Below are 18,307 nucleotides of genomic sequence, written 5' to 3'. Positions count from 1 at the left end.
CACACACACTGCCCCTCTGGACCGAATTATCTCCTCTGTCCTCGGGATCTCCTAAAAATGATTACCTTCCTCAAACCTATTTCTTAATTCCGGCCTCCATCATTAAACAATTGACAGGCCCAGCACACCATGCTTTCCACAGCATCATCAATGCCTCCCTCGCAGAAGGATCATTCCCGGACACCCTCAAGACTGGTCTCATGCAACCTCTTTTGGAAAATCCCAACCATAGATCCAGACGACCTGGCCAAGTACAGACCCATTATGAACCTCCCGTTTATTGACAAAATCTTGGAAAAAGTTGTTGCTACATAACTACTTGCCAGAATCAAACAAGTCCACCTCCTAAATGAATATCAGTCAGGGTTCCGCCCAAAGTGTAGCATCGTGGCAGCCACCATCCAGATGGTGGATGATGCTCTCCAAATCATGGTTGTGGGCGACTCATGCCTCCTCATCCTCCTTGGCCTCTAGGCTGCATTCGACACAGTGGTCACAATGTGGACACATTGCTGACAGGATGGGATTCTCTGGCACTGTCCTCAATTGGTTTACCTTCTACCTCTCAGGCAGACACCAGGCTGTCCAGATGAACTTGTTCCGATCTAACCGACTGCAGGTCTCCTGCGGAGTCCCTCAAGGTTCTATCCTCTTCCCCAATCCTTTCTAACCTTTACATGGAGCCTCTGGGCACTTAAAGGTCCCAATATAGGCATCCACCAATCCGCAGACGTTACTCAGTTATACATGAGAGTAAATGGTGTGCTGGATATCATTCGTCTCCACGATTACCTAGCCATCCTCCAGTCCTGGATGTCGACTGCCTACCTCAATCTAAACCCATCTAAGACTGATTTCATCCTCATTTGTCCACCCACTAAATAAACAATTTCCCCAACAATGGCTCAATTATATGCGCCTAGAAGGATTTGATCCACATCTGTGACTCAGCAAAATCCTTAGGCTTCACCATTGACAACAATCTGTCCTTCCAGAAACACATAGCCAAGAAGGCCCAAATAGCCTTGCTAGAAGCTCTACCCTTCATCCCGCTGCAGGACTTCGGACCGTACTCTAGGCCGTTGTGGTCTCGCACTTCGATGGGGGGGGGAATGCTCTCCTCACAGGGCTCCCAGCTGCTCACAGGGCTCCCCTAAAAGCAGTCCACCACGCTGCAGCATGTCCTATTACGGGAGCACGGAAATTTGACCGAATTACCCCAGCCTACGCAGACTACATTTGCTTCCACTCCAAGCCAGGATAGTGTTCAAGACTGTATGTATCAACTACAAAGCAGTCACGAGTAGCACACCAGTGTACCTGGTGGCTAAGCTCCACATATCTGGTGGCGCACGCTCCTTGCGCAGCAAATCAACCAACCGTCTTGAATCACAACTCGCCCACAAAGAGAGGACCCGCAAACAATCCTTCTCTTGTCATGCACCCACCCTCTGGAACTCGATCCCGGTGTCCGCTCGGAATGCCCACAGTTTCACTATTCTCTCAAAACATGGCTCTCTCAACACCACCTGACCAAGGACCAATTCCAAAGGACACACATATTGACGCACATATATTGCAGTATTGCGCTACTGTTAAAAGATGCCAGCCCAAATACTGAATGTATTTTTGGGTGGGGTAAACAGTAAATTTTTAGTTTGACATGTTCGGGGTAGGTTTTTAAGGGTGGTCAAAAAAAATGCATTCGGTATACAGGTTTTCGTTATGAAATACTCGATATATGTGTGTTTCACTATAACATTTTTGATATAAAGACATGGAACCGTTTTATACTATCTACTTTTGTGCAATTTTTACTGAAAGCCATGGTAGTGCAGAGAAGGGTCACCATTAACTCAAAATTGTTTTGCCCTTTTTTGTTTCGCCCTTTCTTGTTTGCTTGTCCCTTCTTGGTCCTTCTGCCATGCTGAGTGGGGGAGGTCCTGGTTTGGCTTTTGTCTTCGACAGGGATCCTTTGTGAAGCCCACCAATACTCCAGTGTGTATGTGAGGACAGGAAACAGGGGGAGGACTCTGTAACTCTGCTGTTCTTTGTCTTCTAGTGTGCCTGCCTGGAATCTGTTCCAACTCGGGGCTGGCTGTATTATAAGGACAGCCACCACCCAGAGTTTGAATGCTGCATGGCTGCTGATTGACTGGGTTCCTGCATAAAAGGCATGGATCCTGAGGTTGAAGACAAGCTGATCTCTCGAATAGAAGAATCTATGAGGAATAAGAGGAGAAGATATCCACATCGACGTCCAGATGACCGAGATGCCTTCTAAGTAATCTCTTCTGTCTGACCTCTGAGGAACCAGGAATGAGACCCAAACACAGTGCCTGATGGTTTTGGCCATAAACCTTTATAGACAAAAGAAAAGGTGTTTAGAAAATTCCTCTGCCCCTGCGCTACGAGGTGTTTCCCTACCTCAAACAAAACTCGGACTGTCGGATATCAGAATGTCTGAAGTAAAACGGCCTGTGTATAAGGTTCTGGCCCTCACATTCTAACAAAATTAACTCAAAGGTGAAAAGGCTAATGTCTTTGCCCTTGAGTGATATAAATGTTCAACAAGGGAAAATGTATACAAGTTCCAGAAGGATAGAGTTCCTTGTTTCAGAGGGTGGTTCCCTTCCCCTGGATTTCTCTTCACTCTGTTGTATGTTCAAAGATACAAGTTCCTTGAATTTCTCTTGGTCAACATCACAACTGGTACACAAAACATCTTGGCCCTTTGTCTTCATCTTGTTGGGATACCTGGTGTACTCTCCTGCCAGGTTTTCATTCCTTTTCTCTTGATCCACATCATAACTCGTAAAAAAAATAACTTGGCTTTAAGACTGTATCACTGTAGGAAACCTGGGGTACTTCCTTGCTAGGTTGTGTGGGGTACATTTACCAGCCCCAACAGAAATTCCCTTCATCAGAAAAATGCATTTCAACATTCACCCAAAAACGGTTGTGCTTTTGGCTGCTTAGCACATGTGTGGCGAGATTTGAACACAGCCACCCCAAGAATGGCTGCATTTTGTTTTCCTTCACATGAGTCCAGGGAAAATAAGTTCAGAATGGCTCTGCATTGCTGTTTTGTCATTTAAAGACTCAAGGCTGCACAAGAAAATGACCTGCGTTCAAGACTTGGCTCTTGATTTTCATTTTCAACCATTACAAAGTCGTGCCTTCATGGAAACCCACACTGGCATGCTTTATTTCTGCTGAGCATCAAGAAATGAGGCAAATACATTTCCAGAACAGCTGATGCACTGGGAAATCACTTGAAAGGCAAATAATTCGGGTTTCCACTGACACGGCTTGTATTTTCTTTTGCTATCGACCATTGTGCACAAACCACAGTAAATGAAAGAAATGATGCAGTGTTTCTTTTTCCCATGTCAGTTTCAAAGAGATACTTGGAAATATATCTCTGTGTTCAGAAACTGACCGTATCTGTAAAAGCCTTCCAGAAGATTGAGTGAAGTGAAACTGGGTGCAGCAAAAACCGCATTTGTAAAGTGACATACAAGAAAGATTAACCCATGTGTAAAACTGTGCTTTTTCCAAGCAGGTGAATGCTGTTTCAAAATGAGACAGTTGCAGCCGGTGCTCACACAGAAATGGGATTAAATATGTGGGGATGGGGGTCTTGCTCTAAAATGTACATTATATTTATGCCCAAAAAGACTTGGTTTCTGTTGAAAGAAAAAGAAAACTTGTGAAACCAGCAGAACAGGTTTGGCAGCCACTTAATTCGAATGTGACCTGCCTCCCATGGGAACAGAATTGCCTCCACCAGTGAACCAGCCCCCCATGGGTACATGAAAGGCCCAAAGTGTGGGAGTTCGCAGCCACGTCAGACTGGCCAGCAGCCCTGCCAGAATGAACAAAGGAGGCCAGTTGAGCTGGGCAGAACAGTGAGGTGCGATTTCCTCAAGCATCCCTCTGAAGGGGGAACTGGCAACAACTTCAAAAGACATCATAAAAGTTATTTGTTGCCAGCCAAGCTTGGCAGAGACAGTTGCTGTGGGGATTTGTAGTACCGCCCACATCAAGGGTAAATCTACCTCATTGACAATAAAGGACATCATACTTTAAGACATTTTTCCCCGCCATCTGAATAAGCAGCAATGTGATATGACAGTTTTGTGATTTTTGGACAAGCACAATGATGCCATGTGCATCGTTCTGGCACGTGGTGAACTGGAATGCCAGAAAAAATTCATTTCTGGTGAAGCATAAGTGGCACAGACATTAAACATGGGGGGAAAATATGCCAAATATTAGTATGCATATGTGTAGCCATTTGCAGAATTGTAAATATTATATTTTTCCTAAAAATGATGAAATTGTGTCCAAAAGCGATGCTACCTCCCACAGAGTTGGCGATCGGACGTTTCAATTCCTTGTGAAATGTGCTATCTGCCTATCTGATTTTTATGATGGTGACTAGTGTAAATATGAAGTTATTGTTCCATAGCTCATTTTTGTAAAAAATAGGCTTGTGAGACAAAGGGAGTTATACATTGCACCACATAAAATGTGGTCACTTCCCCTGAACCAATCAGCCCGGAGGGAGGAGGGGACACCCATAGCCTTGCCTATCCCATTCTAGGGGTAAGTCGAGAGCACTTCCGCCCAGATTGTAAAATTCTCTGATGTCGCTTTGCCTATATACGGGGGAGACAGGGAAACACTAGGGACAAGCAACTGAAAACCAGACCCCAAGATCCAGGAAAGCAAGAGATGCATCCACTATCCAGATCCAGGCAGAACCACCTACTCAGATCCAGGCATACCTAATAGTCCAGGGAGAAAGGAGGAAAGACAGCTGATCCTCCCCCCCCCTTAGGAGAATCCAGTGACCAGACCTTTTGCCCAGCTGACCCATCCCGCTGTCCAGTGACCAGACCTTGCCCAGCTGTTCTCATCCATGAGAGCCCAGCTGACCCAGTAACTAGATCTCTTGACTCCGCTGCCCGTGACCAGATCCTTGGCCCCGCTGTCCAAATTACCGAACTCAAGCTTGCCTTGTAAGTATCCTATCACCCAGTACCCAAAAACTGCATATCCTGCTCTTTTACCTTACATCATGTTCAAATCCTATTAAAATCCCATAAAAACCCTAGTCATTTCCTAAATTGCCAGTATGCTCTGTTTACCCTTTCCTTAGGAGAATCTGTTAGTCTATGTATGTTAGCATATTTATTTTCTAATTTTCTCCAGTGCTCTGTGTAAGTCCCTAGTATCATTTGAATTAAATTAACTCCCCTATAAAGAGATTCACGGTGAGCTGGTTGCACTTCGAACCCAACCGCCTTCATGACAAGTGCCTTTCTTTAACAATTATAGTCATTAAAATATAGTCTCAGTAGAATTAATCATTGAGCTAACAAAACAGATTTTGCCAGTGTATTTTGCTTTTCTTTAAAAATACCATTAAAAAAACATACTATCGTCCTATAAAGAGTCATCCCTTGCCCTCAGAATCCTCTGTTCTGTGCCTTTGTTTCCCATCCCAAAAAAATGATTTTGATTGCTAAACCCATTTCCTTAGCTGTTTGCTAGTTTAAAGCCTGTGTAAAATAAGAAATTGCAATCCTGCCGCATGTGATTTCTGTTGCAGTTTTCCTCCCAAAATCGAGTTTCTCACCTGTGTTCACGTTGATTTAGTGCCCTGCTCAGTAGCCTGAAAGCTTCCTTGTCTCTTTAGTGCACCCACACACATTTCTGTCCTAGTGATCCTACCGCAAGTGTAAACTGATCTATAAGTAACCAGTAAACTCGGAGTATGCCATTTTGCTCATTTTTAGGGTTTTCATTTTTTTCGTTTCTGACCTCCCATTCTGGGGTGGTGGGTTGAATTTTTAATCGTATTTTTCCCTCTTCTTTCTGACTCCTTGCCACTGCTTTCCATCCACACAGAATTTTGTCAGCATGTGTCTGGGGGAAGTGTTGCAGGGGGAGTGCATAACCTATGTGTCATCTGTGATTGTGAAGAAACGTGATTTTGTTTCCATTTCTATTAAAGGTGTAGGTATCTTCTGTTGAAAGTTGAATTAAATGTATTATAAAACTTTGCAATTGTATTGCCACACCGTGGTGGCTGCTGCCCTAAATTTTGTTTTGCTTTGATTTTCAATTGAATTCTAAAAATAAAGAAATATTTCATTGTTACCCACCAGCCTGGTTCATGGTCCATTGCGACACAGGGATTTTGTTAAGGTGGGTGTGAGACTGGTTGGGTGCCTTCTCAAGAAAGAACCCTGGGTTCAAATGAAAATAAAAAGCTGTTTTTTATTGTGCGCCACCATCAGTGTCAGTGAAAGAAGTTCCTGGCTGGAGTGTGCGGTGCCATAAAATCAGTTTTCACTCCTCTTTTCTTGATCAACAATACAACTAGTACACAAAACAACTTGGCTGTGAGTTTGTATCTTGGTAGGATACCTGGTGTACTCCTTCGCCAGGTTTTCACTCCACTTCTCTTTGGTTTCACACAGCCGTTTTACAAGTCCTGATATATCCTCCTGAGGACCCCTTTGGGTGATGTATTTCATACACACTGTTCAGCTTGTCCTTGCTGGGGGTGCTTCCCAACCAGGGCTTTCATACACTGGCAAACTTTAAAGTCTTACTTTTGTTACATTTTCCCTTTTAAAGAAATGTTCACTTTCTCTTTCATGTACTTCATTTGCTTCATTAACAGTTATTTGGGTTTGGCATGACTACCAATACGCCCCGGTGTCCCAGCTTCCCTTGCGTGGACTAACCAGCTCTTGCTGGTGTACTGTTTTGTCCCGCGGCAAGCCGGTGGCAGTCGTTGAGCATTTCATTCTGTCTTGCCACCTCCGTTCCTTGGCTTCTCCGCCTCTCGCGGTTCATGCTGGGCTCTTCTGCTTAATTTCGGGCTTCGTTAAGGCTAACGCTGCCTCAACACCTGCAAATGCCAAACTGCCCTCCGTCGGTTTCTGGCATTCCTGCTGCGTGTTCTCTCTCATGGTCAGCTTTCCTTTTTCTCGAGCCAGATGGCTCCACTGAACTATCTGCAGCCCCCCACAGTCTCTCGGTCCGTACCGAGAGAAGCAGCTTTCTCGAGCCAGCAGCGCTCCTCAGGCAACTGCTTCTGCTGTTTATATTTCCCAGCCACAGGTATGTGCTAGACTAGAGCGCAGCTTGTGCTCTTTACCTGCTTTGCTCTGCATTACTTGGCTCATCTTCCTTGTTCCAGTATTCTTGGAGTTATGGAAGTCCATTCTTGATGATTTGCATGTAAAGTCTGTAAGTGATCTTTAAGGGCAAATCCGTTCTGGATGACTTGTAGGTAGAGTGTGAGAAGGTGTTTTCTTAAAAGGCTAGTTAGATTTTGATAGCTTGCATACAGATCTTGTACGTTCTTCAGTACCGTTCCTAGGTAAATGAGTGGAGGTAAAACAAAATGCATTAAGGCATTGGGCATAGATGGTGTATCAAGAGGGGGAATACTGTGTCTTGTCCGATGGTGTCCTGATAATCCCCTCAAGGTTGTTCCCCCTAAACTCCCCATGTTATCCTCCCTCATGTAGCCGCCCCCAGGGTCCGGATCAAGTAGCAGCTGCTGTGCCCTGGTCACACGGGGAGAGGTCACTGCCAGGAAAGAAGTGATGACACAATCAGATTCATCACAGACCCCTTCTTCCAACCGTCAGGGGAACTCTGAAGAGGACTCTCTCCTCTAGACTGGTGGGACCAATCAGTCTTGAGACGATCAGCATTTCGAGCCATCCCACAACGAGCTGTGGCCTTCATAGGCTGCAAACCGCCAATACCCTGGGACCTGTGGCCAATGTACAGTGAATAGTCTTCTGAAGATTGAATCATCCAGAAACTTTGGTGGGTTCCTTCCAGACCTCCAGAGGCAAGATTCCTCTCCTTGAAGTCCCCTCATCAGAGTGCTGGACCGAGAAAGCAAGAAGAATCGACCAGGCGGTAATTGTTCTAGTCACTGCTGCTTCCCAAAAAGTGCCAAAATCACAGAGCTACAAAGAATCCTTTCTGAAGCCTCTTCACATGACTGCTGCTGCGAGATCCACTCCAGTGTCACTACTTTCTTCTGCCTGACCAAGAATCCAGTGACCGAGTCTGCTGCTGCTGTATCGTGAGGGCATTGTCCTGCATCCGCTTCTTCACTCATAAGGTAAAGTGAGACTCCTGGTAAAACGTACCTAAAGTTGTTTAGCTGCTCCTGTGTTTCTGGAGTGTTGATCTGTGTTTGGGAGTTTTCCCTTACACGTCCGCCTAGGCCTAACACCTGTGAGCCTGTAGAGAGACTTCTCTGAATTTCCTGACCCTTTTCCCAACAAAGATTGCTACTTACTTGCTACAGAAGACTTCCTCTAAAAAAATGTGAACTTTCTACAGCTGTGCCTTACCTGTTTTGACCTCCCAAGTGACTCTGAGAAGACGCTCAGAACTAGATGGGGATGGAATTATGAAAGTGTCAGGTCTCTGTGAAAGTGTTGCAAAGTATTTACTTACCTTGTATTGCGGTTGTTTCATTTATTGTACCTGAATCAGATATTCTGAAAGTTTTACTTACCTTCTGAATTGCATACTGCCATTCTAAAAGTATTACAAAGTGGTTTACTTGCTGTGAATAATGCATTGGTTTTCCTAAGTTACTTATTGTGTTATAGTACTTACCTTTCTGAAGAATTACTTTAGTGTATATATAAAATAAGCCATTATTTTTATATAACTTTAGTGTGCGTTTCATTGGCCCACCTTCAGCCCTTTCTCCCTCCTAAGATGAGCCTAGCTGCTCAGCCATGGCTACCAACAAGCTTTGTGTGGTTCAGGCCTATACTAAGAGTTGGAGCCCTGTGCCCCAAGTGCGAGTCTTCACAAGTCCTATAATTGATGGACTTTTGTAAAACTCCCTAACCGTTTTGAAAAATCCTTCACCCTAACTGAGGATTGCAGATTCCAGGATTCTTCCAGTCAGTTGTGCAAGTGCATGATGCAATCCCTGTGGAAGAAATGCGAATTCCAACTATGCAGACCTCTTCAGGACACTTCACAGGATGAAGGAAGGCGAGTTCCAGCAACAGTTACCGTTTGCAGCCGACGACAGGCGTAATTCAAGTCGTGGTTACAGAACTGCTCCAGGACAGGTTCCCATTAATGTAGGAAGCTGCAATTGCGAGAGAAGGTGACTTGTGGAACAAGCAGGTGACCACCAAAGGACTTGAACATGGTACGTGACACTACTGGTGAGGTAGCCCACGCGAGAGCTAGCCAGTCCACCAGGCAGCCCAGGGGCACTTCTGTAGGCTCTGAGGGGCTGGATCCTCAAAGAGGTCGATACTAGTTGGTCCTAATTAGTCCAAAGCCTGACGCACCGCTGGGCTTTACCTGGGCCGGTCACTGGTGAGGTTGCTGGTCCACTGCAGAAGTCGTTCTCTGGTCCTCAAAAGGCTGCTCTTCTTGGAAGGATTCTTTTTGTATTTACATATTTATTGAATTTTTAAAAATAACACTTAATATAACAACTGAAATTGAACATATATACAAATTAAATAATGCTCCCTTCTTCACAGTCACGTTATACAACATTGGCAACATGTCAACTTGTTTCAGACACCAATAGTGAATTTACAGTAATGAATCACAGCTCTAAAAACCTTTCCCAAATTTGTTCATACAAGTTTCTTTTCTTATCTCTGTAAAGAAGCAGTCTCTCCATTCTCGACAATTGTTGCAAGTCTAACAACCAATCTGACACTGCTGGAGTTTGCTCACATTTCCATTTTCGTAGAATAATCTTTTTTGCAGAACATGAAATCCTGAAAAACCAGCAACGTTGCGGAAAGACAGATCCTCTACCAGATCCTCTTCCCCAAGGATAATACTCATGTAATCATAATCTATATCCAGCAGAAGTACCGTGTTCATTGTTTCCGTAACCTCTTTCCAAATGTTTCTTAAGCTGTTGCATTCCCCTATCATGTGCTAAAATGTACCCACATCATGTTTACATCTCCATCAGGCCTCCGATAGCAACAATCCTCTTGCCTGTAGTTTGTGCGGAGTCCAGGACACACTGTTGAGGATTTTGGTTTGTCTGGCTCTTTCCCCTAGATTTAATGATGTCAATGCCACATTCTTGCATAAACTGATCCACCTGCTTTCACTCATATCAGATCCTATCACTTCTGACCAAATATCTAGTAGCTCTTTGTTAGTAACCTTATATTGTGCTAAATCTTTATATATCTTTGAAGCAACGTGACCATCCAAATTATACTCGCGTAACCATTCAGGCCAGTCTTTGCCTTTCTCTGGAATCCTATCCTTCACCGCTCTCTTCAGTTCCCTGTATTCCCCAAAAGTGCAGTCTTTAAGATCCTTTTCCATGGCAAATTTTTTTTAAATGATCCATTTTCCATTGAAAGAGGTCTCCCAACCATTGAATTCCACTCAAGAGGCAATTTGGCCATAGTAACGTTTTCCCTCCTACTTTAATGTCTGGATTTAGCCACAGCAATGAATTAATGGAACTGGAGATGGCGTTCTTGGTTTTTTTTCATTAGCCCCTTCCAACATTCCCTCCGAAATGTTGTTGGTGCATAGGATCTGCAACCGGCTGCATCTTCTGATGTCAATATAGCCCTGGGTGCCAAAGGAGTGCACTTATGTCTCAGCTTTCATCCAGACATCCAGTGATTTTTCTAGGAACGGTAAGAGATGTCGTGCACCAGACGCTAGATGATAATTCTCAAAATCTGGCACTCCCAGACCACCATTTTCTGATGATAATTGAAGCTTCCAGAGTTTTAAGCGAGGTTGCTTTCCATCCCGCAGAAATGATTGTATCATGCTTTCTATCCTCTTTATTGCTTTCTTTTTAACCACCTGAGGGATCATGCTTAGTATGTAATTAATGCGTGGAGTTCACGTCATCCTTATAGCAGTCACTCTCCCCCAAAGGCTTAGTTTTAATTTGTTCCATCTTTGTAAGTCTTTTTCCAGGTTTTCAGTAACGTACGATAAATTCACATCCATCATTTGATCTACTTCCTTCGTGAGCCAAATACCCAGGTAGCGCATTTTTTCATGACACCATTTGAAACTATAGGCACTCAGCTGTTGACTTTTGCACGCTTTTGAGGCCGGCATAGCTTTTGATTTCGACAAGTTTATTTTATAACCTGAGTACTCATGAGAAATCAATTATATTAATTAGTGCCAGGACTGATGTATCTCTTTTGTAGTACCACAAGCATATCAGCGTAAAGCCATATTTATTGACTGGCTTCTCTGAATTGTATTCCTTATATTGGAGTTTCATCTCTTAACTTTGCTGCTAGAGGTTCCATTGCAAAGACGAATAGCAAAGGCAAAAGGGGGCATCCTTGTCTCGTACCCCTTTTCAATTCAAATCCTTTTGATGAAAGACCATTTGTATTCACACTAGCCGTCGGTCTAGAATAGAGAAGCTGTATCCAACTAATCATGTTTTCTCCCAGCCCAAAATGCAGCCAGGCAGAATTTCCATTCTATTCGAACAAACGCCTTTTCTGTGTCCAGTGATAAAATCACCACTTCCTTTGTCAGTTTCTTTTTATTTTCTTGTAAGGTTGGCAATAACCTCTGCATGTTCTCTGAAGCATGCCTCCCTTTAACAAAGCCTGCTTGATTCTGATCATTAATCTTCAGCATTAGGTGCTCCAATCTCAATGCCAAGGCTTTTGCAAGTATCTTATTGTCAGTGTTAATCAAGCTTATAGGTCTGTAGTTTCTCAAGTTCACTGAGGGCTTCCCTTGCTTCAAGAATTGAGAACTAGTAGCATGTGTAGATGGAAACACACCTTTACTTAGAGAAGAACGAAGCACGCCCAGCATGAGGGTAAAGACTTGATCTGGAAAAATGTTGTACAGCTCTACTGTTAGCTCATCTGGCCCCAGACTTTTTCCTTAGTTTGAAAGACTTGCTGCTTGTTTAAGCTCTTCTATGTTCAAGTCCTTCTCTAGACTCAATCTGTCCTCCGTGTTTAGACTCTTTGTTACACCCTTTTATGAACTGTTTAATTTGATCTGGACTCATATGCACATCTGAAGAATACATATTGGCATAGTACTCCTTTAACTCAACATTGATCTCCGCTGGCACATACATTAAATTACCTGCTCTGCCTTCAATAGCGCTTATTGTTTTTTCACTGTCCATTACACGTAGACGATGAGCCAGTAGGCGATCACGTTTCACCTCCTTCATAAGTTAAATCTTGTTTTAAATAGGAGTTTTTCTGCTTTCCCAGTAAGTATTTCTTCTAGATCCTTTTTTTTTCCTCATGAGACCATTGTAAGAGTAATCTATCATATTTTGCTTTTTGAGTTTAACAATCTCTTCACCCAGTTTCTTTATATCAATTTTTTCTTCTTGCTTGAGAGCCTCCCACACAAATTCCACCTGCACATCACCAGTCCAGTTTTCTTCCACAAATAACCTAGCTTCGAGTGGATTGTGTCCTCCAACGTATTCCTCATATTTGATGTATTCCATCCAGCTTCAACTGCTTTGGAAAAAAAATTCGGCAGAGGGCGCCGTGCGTCGATGCCGAGTCGATGGTCCCTCGAAGGCCTCTGTCGAGGGTGACGTCATCGGGTGTATAAGTAGCACGCGCGGCGCCCGTTGGCCTCAGTTCCGTTTTTCCGCAGTGTACGTTGCTTCGGAGATTCGGCGCGCCTCGAGTTCTGTGAAGAAGAATAAATAATGAAATGTCTTCGTCATCGACCACAACCCCGAAATCGGGTTTCAAAAAATGTAAATCGTGCGGCTCAAAAATGTCGATTACCGATCCGCACCGAGAGTGCTTATGGTGCCTTGGAGAAGGCCACGACATGGAGGCCTGTATGAAGTGTCAGGCGATGACTGGGAAAGCCCTGTGAGAGAGGAGGGGAAAACTGCATGTAGGTCGTAAGTCCGACCGAAAAGCTTCTAGCGTCGAGTCAAAGTCCCGCAAGGAGAAATCTCCTCGACGCGAAAGGCATCGGTCCATGTCCCGAAGCGATTCCCATCGCTCGTCTTCGACGAAAAAATCGAACAAACGACGCCACAGGTCTCCCTCCACTTCGTCTTCGGACGAATCCCCAAAAAGGATGAAATGTCCCACAAAACATTCATCATCCGAAGAATGGGAAGCATTTAGAGTAAAAATGATGGAGGTGTTCGAGAAAGCGAAGCCTCGGTCCGTGCCTTCCTCGGAAGCCGGCCGGGAGCGTTATCGCTCCGACACTCACGCGCCCTCGAGCCCGGGTGATCGAAGGAGGAAGGATAGAGAAACTTCTAGGACGCCGAGCGAAAAAGATCGCTCAAGTCGAGTCGACCGCTCGAGGTCACCGACGCCGTCCGAGACCGAACATACCTCGAAGGGCAAGTCTTCGAAGAGTGCCTCGACGTTATCGACGCCTTTGTCGACGCCGAAGCCCTCGACGCCGAAACTTCCAGCTCGACAGGATCAGCTAGGAAGAGAGAAAGAAAAGGCTAAAACACCTATGTTGCATTCAGGACCCATTAGCACTCCTCCTCTACCTCTTCCAGAGAAGGTTTTCAAGCCTCTGCCTAGGAAGGAGTTTTTCAAATCCCTGACCTCAGTCTTTGAGGAACAAGAAAGATCTGATGAGGAAAATGTACCTTTTGGGCTTGAATTTGGTACTCCAAATGTTCCTGAATGCCTGATTTCAGAGGAAAGCAGGATGAAGGATTTGGTTGAATCATTGCACAATGCAAGTGGTATTGATACGTCCCCAGAAAATGAATTTGGTAGACCAGAGCCAGGTGAACATGCCAATCCATCATACCGTCAGTTAATGACTAAGGTAGTAGATTATTTGGGCTGGGCCAGGCCTACAGCCCAATTTGTCCAAGATGATCTTACAGACATACTGGACCATGGTCCTACTGAAGACCCAATTCTACCTTTCCATGTGGCCTTACAAAATAGGGTGGCCAAAAATTGGGAGACGCCGGATTCTATTCCTCCAGTGAATAAATCCCTTACTTCAAAATACTGCCCTGCCAGTAGCGACCCCGGCCATCTGTCTAAACATTCCACTCCTGAATGTTTGGTCATACAGGCAGCCACAGCTTCTAACAAACTTGCGTACCCGTCTATCCCTCCAGACAGGGACGATAAGCGTGTGGATGGCTGGGCGCGGAAGGTATTTTCAGCTGGGAGCATGGCATTAAAATCAGCCAACTCCACTTGTGCCTTGGCAAAGTTTTCGTACACTCTGTGGGAGTGCATTGCAATGGCGGCGGAGCACATACCAGAAGGGGAAGAAAGGGAAGGATTCCTAGCCATTGTTAGAGATGGAAAGGAAGCTATGCAGGAATCCCTTGAATCTGGTTTGGACACTGTTGATAGTGTGAGCAGGTCCATGGCCACTAGCACAGTAATGCATAGATTTGCATGGTTACGGAAATCGGGTTTTGCACCAGACGTACAGAACCATCTTCTGAACATGCCCTTTGACGGGTCTCACCTTTTTGGCAGCAAGGCTGACGAGAGCCTTGAGAGGTTGCAGACCTCAAAGGCAGCTGCCAAGTCGTTGGGAGCTGCTATCAGGCAACCTCAGCCCTTTCATGCGACAAATCAATCTTGGAGGCGACGATCCTATCGTTACTACTCCTCATATGGAAGAACGAGAGGAATGGCCAGTCAAAGGGGCCAAAGAAAGGCCACTCGCGGTTAGGGGTGTCACAGTATTTGTTTTATGACGGTACGATAACCTTCTTGCCAAATGACGGTATATCATGGTTATCGCGGTATAGCAGGTGGAGTTAACTAATCTTAACAAATATTTTCTAAAAGGTCATAAATTGACAGATGTATCATCACAAACAAAACCAGGCACCCAGAGCCAGAATTGGGCTTTTCAACATACTTTCCACTGAAGTGCCTTGCTTCCACCAAACACAAACACACGTGTGGAGAGGAGGGGGTGGGGTGGAGGCCTGCTGCAACTGGCAAAGCAAACTGAATAGCTTTTCCTAAGTGGTCATTTAGGCTTTTTGCTCCCCCACTGGCTACTGGTGAAGATGAACATGTTGCCATCTTGATAACCTGCATGCCGCAGATCAATGGAGGCTGATGGTAGTATACGCTTGTGCGCACACACACACACACACACACACACACACACACACACACACACACACACACTCACACTCTCTCTTTACGTTACAGCCTTTAGTTTACTTGCGGGCCAAAAGGTGTTCAGTAATCACTGACATGTTACCCTTTGGTATGGCAGCAGGGAATACCCACAGAGATGAGTGAATTTCGCAGTGTGACTTATTATATGTAAATTCAATGATAGAACCAGGGAAATCCCCCATTGCCATATGTTTAGAGAACATTATCCATTATAAATATATAAACCCCAAAGCCGCCACCCCAAAGTAAACCCTTTTCCTTCTTGGCACTGTATCTATTCTTCTCCAGCATTGGATCTTTCATGGATTCACATGCTTAGAATATTCCCCGTCGTCAGGCTGGGAATCCCCGGTACATTATATAGACCCTTTCCCGTAGGAAAACTTTTTCGACGCTATACGTCCTATCCACCTCGTTTTGTATCATGCGTGCCCGCGTCGTCAGGACGCCATGATATAAATACAGGACCCGCCCCCGCGCTCCCTCAGATTTCAACCGTCTTTCAAAGTAGTGGGATCCTCGCGGCTACTGCTAGTCGAATTTAGGTTGTATTTTCGCTTCGGCGACGTTACATTCTGGAAAAAATATGTCCGGAAAAGCTTTATTTCGTCCTTGTGCGACATGTGGACTCAAAGTCTATGAAGGTGATGCCCACATGGATTGTATCTACTGTCTCCACCCGCACCACACGGCGGACACATGTGAGATATGCCAGGGTTTCTCCCAAAAAACCCTTAAAGACCGAAAAAGGAGGTTGGTCGACTGGCTTAACGACGGAGCGGGTGCCTATCCGGCATCAGAAGTTGGCTCCACGGCCTCCAGGAGCAAGTCGGAACCGCCCTCGAAGAAGGTGCGGCCTGCCGAAAAACGCCCTGCGGACAAGCAGACGGAGAAGCATGCTGGGTCTTCCTCATCACACAAAAAGTCCTCCTCCTCCTCATCCTCTAAGACGGAGAGGCAAGCGGCATCAAAATCCTCCTCAGGGGACCGTCCTATGTCTTCCGTGAGTCGAGACTCTTCAGCAGGGAAGTCGGCAACGAAATCAGCTACGAAGTCTAAAGGCTCGGTGCCGGCTACTTGCTCGTCGACCCCGGTGTCGCTGACGATGCCTATTACTATTCAGGCAGCAGCGGTGGGGATTCCTTCGTCGACGGGACTCAATCTATGGCCTGGCAGCCAGAGGTCTGTGACCCGGCCCCCCCTGAGGTCCTACTACAGCCAGACACGGCCTTGTCGGTGTCGTCGGTGGACGGAGAATGCATGGTTATGCAGCCGTCGGACTTGGGCTTACGGCCTTCCAATACGTCGACGATGAGTGCGAGCGGGGGTGTGCCCTCTCTATCCTCGACGTTGCTGACCCCCCAGACGGTTTTGTCTCTGGATGTGCTTAATACACTTCAGAAGCTCCTGCAGCGTCTGGATACGCAGATCCCTCAGCCTGGCACTTCATCGTTGATGTTTTCTGCACCTTCCGTCGACGAACAAGCTCAAGCTGCTCGCTCGACGACCAGAAGCCCGTCGGCCTCCCAGGCGTTGAAGGATCGTTCTCGAGCGCAGGAGGAGGGTGAGCTATCGGATTCCGATTCTATACGAGGTGACTCAGGATCGGACATTTCCCTGTCACCGTCGAGAGACCCAACATGGAATTCGGATGTAGAGGTGGAGTCTTCGAGGAGCCAGGCACAACCATCTCCTCCAGATGATGTGGGAGCCTTCCATGCAATGATGGGAAAGGCGTGTTCCGAGTTCGGCCTAATTCCTGAGGAGCAAAAGAAAGACTGTTTTCTTTTTGATCACATGGGTCAAAGGAGGAAATCGGTATTTGCCATCCCAATCCTGGACCACGTGTGGCAAGAAGGCCTCAAGACGATGCGTCATCCGTTCTCGGAACCGGCTATTAAGGGGCGTACTGAGAAAAAGTTTAAAGCTCCGGAGTCCACTCCAAAATGTCTGACATCGCAGCCTCTGTCAGACTCTGTGGTATCGGCGGCAGCGGCTAGGAAGGCCAGAGTATAGCAAAAATGTTCAACCCCACCAGAAAGCGAGGCCAGGAGGCAGGACGCCTTTGGAAAAAAGGTGCTCTCAGTAGGCGCCACGACGGTAAGAGCAGCCAACTCCTTGGCGATTGTATCACGATACGATAGGGAGATGTGGCATAAAATAGCCCCTATCCTAGACCATTTGCCGGAAGAACATCGAAAAGCAGCCATGCTGCTAGTACGAGATGGTGAGGAGGCCTCGAACCACGCTATTAATATTGCGGTGGACCTAGCAGAGGCTGGTTTCAAACAAATCAATCATGGCGTAGTACTGCGTCGACAAGCGTGGCTCAAATGTACTACTTTCAGGCCTGAAGTCCAGTACAAAGTCCTAGACATGCCATGCGAAGGAGAACATCTGTTTGGAGACAAGGTAGATGAAGCCTTGAAGGGGATGAAAGAAGACACGGATACCGCTAGGTCTCTCGGCGCCCTCCAGACAGGTAGAAGTTTTCGCTCTTTTCGCCCCTTCAGGGGTGCTTCCGGAAACTCCCGCTTTGGAGCCTCTAGGGACCGTGGATTTAACAGGCCCTCATACTCCTCACAAGGTTACAGACGTGCATCCCAGTTGGCACGTAGAGGCAGAGATTATCAAGCCTCCAGACGACGCGGCTCGGGTCCCTCGTCGACGAAGGGCAAGCAAACCAGCAACCAATGACGGCCTTCGGAACGTCCTGGGGGGGTCGAGTCTCTCATCATATCGACCAATGGAAATGCATCACCACAGATCGATGGGTTCTGGACACGATTCGCATGGGTCATGCGCTGCAATTCAAAAACAAGCCTCCAAGTCTTCCGCCAGTGTTTTCGGCCCAGCCCCACCTTTGAGTTCTAATACAAGAGGTGGCGCTTATGCTACAAAAAGGAGCGGTAGAACGGGTTCCTGTGGCACAGGAAGGTCAAGGGGTTTATTCCCGGTTCTTCGTTGTCAAGAAGCCAAATGGAAAATGGAGGCCTATTCTCGACCTGAGGGTACTCAACAAATGGCTAAAGAGCTTAAAATTCAAAATGCTAAAGCTCCAGGAGGTGATCAGGTCAGTGCAACCCATGGATTATCTGTCGTCGCTAGACCTTCAG

General features: G+C 46.0%; 1 protein-coding gene across 11 annotated transcripts in view; it reads left to right on the top strand.

The window, feature by feature from the left end:
• Positions 1-18,307, top strand: part of FRMD8 (FERM domain containing 8) — a 1,471,206-nt gene that overhangs the window by 989,485 nt on the left and 463,414 nt on the right. The gene's annotated exons all lie outside the window — the stretch shown is intronic.

The sequence above is a fragment of the Ambystoma mexicanum genome, chromosome 2p (genome assembly GCF_040938575.1).
Source record: "Ambystoma mexicanum isolate Mex_15411 chromosome 2p, UKY_AmexF1_1, whole genome shotgun sequence".
Classification (NCBI taxonomy): Eukaryota; Metazoa; Chordata; class Amphibia; order Caudata; family Ambystomatidae; genus Ambystoma; species Ambystoma mexicanum.
Note: the sequence above shows the minus strand (reverse complement) of the source record. Positions and strands in the feature narration are given on the sequence as shown.